Below are 4,878 nucleotides of genomic sequence, written 5' to 3'. Positions count from 1 at the left end.
TATGAAAGATTTAATAAAATGAATACTAAACAAAGAAAATAAAAATTCAGATATAAAAATCAAATGATAAAACGACTGATCCTAGGGTAGTAATTTCATTAACTAAATTCACATAATAAACCTATTAATCCTATTAACCAATTTAATTCAGTTATGATGAGAGATCACTTAAGTAATCAATTACTCTCGCTAGAGCAGCAACGATCGTAGATTAGTGAATTCTCTATCTTCGCTAGGTCTCAAGAAAACTTACTAACTCCCAAAAGCACATAAGAATAGCTCCCTATGATCCACCTATCTCCGCTAGGTCTCAAGGTTAAAATCATATCGATCGAACATTCCTGAATCCGCTAAATAGTTATCTCCGCTAGGTCTCAAACCGAATAGCTACACAGGCAAACTATTGATAAGATATTTCACACGAATTCAAGCACAACGAATATCACACCCCAATTCTTGAAAGAATAAATATAATCGAGGTATAAATAATTCATAGAAATAAACAAGGGAAATACCTTGTTAAAACCCGAAATAGGATAGAAAGTCGGGCTATGCCCCTTTGGATCACAAGTTTTGTTTCATGCTTCTGACAACCGACATTCATTGGCATAAATTTAGTAGTGAAGAGTCTAAGCTCGGTCAGGTATATCATTTGAAATTTAACATGAAGATCTTAAGTTGGGAAAACAAAAGACTGATATGAGTAATTGCTACAGCGGAAGTCTAACATAGGAATTTATCGCTAGCCTCAGCTCCGTCCCGTCAGCACCGGCCAGCCAACCTGAAAACATTTGAAAGTATTTTTGGGCTAAGTACAAATGTACTTAGTGGGCATGCATTTTCTGAAACATCTCATATTTTAATAAAGACAGTTTATCCAATCATACTTGACATGACTTAGAAGGTTTTAAATTGAAATAACTTCTAAGCATGTTAAAACATTTTCTTTCATTTGTGCGCACATGTCACACTCCCTTTCTGTTACTCGCTGTGATCCCGGACCTTAGCCACCGACGGATCTCTGTCTCCCGCTTACTTGAACTGAGGGCGTAACCCAGACAAGTTTACTTTGACCTCGGGACGCTACCCAGGCAGGCCTGATATTTCTCATGCTCCGGAACACATCCAGCCGAGCACCCTTATAACGCCTCTGGTTAGAGCCCGATGGAGATCAACCCACCGAGTCAACTAACAAGTGTACACAATTCTCAAACAACGTATTAGGTCATAAGAGAACCTCAATTGATTAACTGCGCGAGCCTTAAACAGAGCAGAGTGCACATAAACATTTTATTGGATAAACAGTTTTCATTACATTAAATAAACAATTTGCATTTCATTGAAACATTTAGAGCTTAATAACTCAATCATACTTTGTACATTTGGAAAGTAAGCCCACCTGTATAGGCAAAGCCTGTCGTTTAACCTTATCTCTGAATCGGAATAGCAGTGCTAATCATTCTGATGCTCAAAGCCTACAAGAAATCTATTCTCAATAGGTCTCCTTAAATCTAATCTTAAGTCATGGTGTAGTGCTTAACATTCTATGATTCACTTAGCCGGGTTTTCAAAATTTAATAAATAAATAATTGAAAACATTTCTCTTGAGTTAAGAACACCAACAATATTCTTACTCATCTTTCTTTAATAATTGGAATTATAAATAAAACCAATTAAATCATAAATACTTTTATTGCAAAATATAATGCAATTTCATGTCATGCTTAGCATATAATAAGTAATAACTTAAAATATGCACATAATAATAATATGATATTATTATGCAAATTAAAATAATTAATCAAACTTAATAAGTCTAATTAATTAAAATAGTGCAGTCCAATTAAATGGAGAAGCTGCACAGCCCAATGAATAAATTAAAGGCCCAAAGCATTAAATAAAAACATTGGCCCAACTGAAATATAAACAAAACTCGGCCCAATTAAAGAGCCCAACTGAAATTTAAAACAATGCAAAACTCGGCCCAACCCAAAGCCCAAGACTCAAAGCCCAAACCTAGCCTTTTCCTCCTTCCTTTCTTCTCCCCCCATCAGCCGCGACACACACACATTCACACTACCGATCTCACTCTCTCTCTCCCAAGGCTCCGCCTCTCTCTCTCCCTCGAATCTCCTCCGGCAGCCGCATCAACCGAAAAGGCCAGCCGCCTCCCTCAGCCCCTCTCTCTTGGCTCATTTCCGGCGACTCAGGGAAGCGACGACGAGCGCCGTCGACTCCCTCTCTCTCTCTGAATCAGTCCGGCGACTGCAGCAGGAAGGCTGCCGCCGACCGCGACTCCCTCACTCTTCCTCTGTCCGTGGCCGAGCAACAGCAGCCATGGCCGCCGAGCTCTGCCTCCCTCCGCTGAACTTTGGCCGACGGCAGCAGCTTCATGCCGCCACCATCGCCGCCCTCTTATCTCCCTCGGAACTCTCTCTGTGACTCCCGCCGACGAGCAGCAGCCGGAGCCGCCCGCCGGAGCCCTAGCCTCCCTCTGCCTCTCGACTCTCTCAGCCAACAAACACACCAAAGGACTCGACACAGCAAGGTTCGAAATCAGGGGAAAACAAAGCTTCAAGACTTCTCTTTTATCAAGTCGATTCTTTCATATGTACAAACATAAGTCTTTTCTTTAAATCAGTAAATAAATTTTGTTATACATACTGAAAACTTGGTTCGATTGATTATGCGGATACACACATATTTATATATATACATAGAATAGATGTATGCGTATGTGTGTTTCTTTGTCTGTGCAGCTGAGTTTTTCAGAATGTGGAACACAAACATAAGGGCTTTAATCTCTGTTAAAAAAAATAATAGGATAAGCAAGGAGTTCAAGATAAAACCTTGTGAGTTGTGAGTACTTGAATGGTGGATGATTCTGTTCTTGAACCTTTCTTGCGAGAATGGGGTGAGTGAAATTGTGGGAGAGGTGGCGAATAATGCAAGAATAGATTTGCTGTTATGTAGTTCAGTTTGGAGTGGAGTTGGTGGCTGCCAACTGCCAAGTATGGCTTAAAGCTTAAAGCAAGGGAATTTGATTGCCTGTAAAGGCATGGCTTGAAATTACTTATTGATGAATGAGGTGTCTTTGCAGAGAAAGGTATAAAGTTGTGGCATAGGGTGGCTGATGGGAGATATAGGGTGTAGGTGTTTTGACAATTAAAAAGTCTTCAGGGTTGTATTATAAAAACTGTAATAATCCTTCAGTGTTTGCTAAATATATGGCTCGTGAAAATACTCAAATGCTCAATTTAAATAAATATGCGATGCATAAGAATTTAAATAACATAAACTTTCAAAATTCATTTTTGTTGGAATTAAAGTAAATTCATTTTCTTTTATCCGGCGTGAATCATCTTAATTTCTAAGTTTAAAATTTACTCTAAATTTAGCTAGGGAAATGCGGGGCGTTACAACGAATTATGAATCATAAACTAGAAGGCAAATAGGTATTAACAAATAAATCACATGAATTCAATTAACTATTTACAAACCTTAGAACAAGATAAGAAAACTAGCCAGACATATTAAAATAAAACAGAAACATAATTAAAAAGAACGCAATTGTAAAAACTGAATTGTATAAAACCGTAATAAAATGAATGTAACAACTTGAATCCTCAATCTTGTAGAAATCCAATCCAAGCTTTCAAAACTGGAAAGCAATAAAAATCTAAAGCTATGAAATTGAAAAACTAAAGGTGGGAACCCTAGATAGGTCAAAAGAAGACCTATATATAGTGCAAGGGTAAAACACATAGTTTGAAACTGAAAATAACTCTAAAAAATGAAAAAAAATGTAAAAGCTGAAAAAACGCGAAAGAAACGGCGCCCTGATCGGCGACATGGTCGTCAAATTCCTTCCTCAAAACCACCAAATTCGGCGGTCGCCGAATTTCTCTCTCAAAGCACAAAAATCCTCTAGGGTTATCGACGGCCAACTTAGCGGTCACTGAATTTCTTCTTCAAAATCCCCAAATTCAGCGGTCAACACCTCTGACCGCCGAATTGCTCATCTTCTCGATTTTCGCTCAATTTCTTCGTCTCTTCTTGATTTCTGGGCTCGATTCCCTCTCATATCTTTCCTTAGACATATTCCTCAATCAACATGCTCCAAGAAACACTCATTCTTGCATCAAAATAGCCAAAACTATACCCAAACGTGAAATCACGTAATGATAAGAGATAAACTCTAAACGATCACGCAATGGGCACAAGTTTGACATAAATCACAAGATATAAGCCATAAAAACTATGCGAAATGAGTGTTTATCAGTATCATTTGTGTGGTATAGTTGAGTCCAAAAAAAGTACTCCTTCTGTCCACGATAAGTATGGTTATTTTGCCATTTTTTTCGTTGTGGTCTTTCCATTTTAGGATATATACCCTTATAATTTACCCATTCACACAATATTTATAAAAAAAATTATCTCACAAATTTCCTTAGCAGAGAACCACCCGCAGCTGTGTCCGTATGCATCCTTGTACTTTTCGCGCAAGCATTGTAGAACATAACTACAATTGTGCCTTCATCAAAACAATGTGATGGGCACTTCCTTAGCTTCTCTTGATACCTCTCTCATGTCTATGCCAACGTTTCTCCCTCGAACTACTGGAACTGCACAATGTCCATCTTCAACTTCAGGGTGAGGTCTGGAGGATGAAACTTGCGTAGGAACACATGTGCTATATACTCCCATCTCGGATTTGCTCCCATCTGCAGTGTATGGTACCACGACTTTACTTTATCCCGCAGTGAGAAAGGGAAAAGACAAAGTCAGATAATATCATCTGAGACTCCGTTCATCTTTACTGTGCTACACAGCTCCATAAACTGCGCCAGATGCGCATTAGGATCCTCAATAGCTTTG

General features: G+C 38.6%; 1 long non-coding RNA gene across 1 annotated transcript; it reads right to left on the bottom strand.

Annotated features, from left to right (window-relative positions):
• Positions 1 to 465: 465 nt before the first annotated feature.
• Positions 466 to 1,843, bottom strand: LOC131014116 (uncharacterized). The gene is made up of 2 exons (XR_009098060.1): positions 1,400 to 1,843; positions 466 to 781 (listed from the first exon to the last, which is right to left on the bottom strand). It is a non-coding gene; the product is annotated as an uncharacterized LOC131014116 (long non-coding RNA).
• Between the last annotated feature and the right edge of the window lie 3,035 nt (positions 1,844 to 4,878).

Source organism: Salvia miltiorrhiza, chromosome 3 (genome assembly GCF_028751815.1).
Source record: "Salvia miltiorrhiza cultivar Shanhuang (shh) chromosome 3, IMPLAD_Smil_shh, whole genome shotgun sequence".
NCBI classification, from domain to species: domain Eukaryota; kingdom Viridiplantae; phylum Streptophyta; class Magnoliopsida; order Lamiales; family Lamiaceae; genus Salvia; species Salvia miltiorrhiza.
This window is presented reverse-complemented; position numbering and strand designations above follow the sequence as displayed.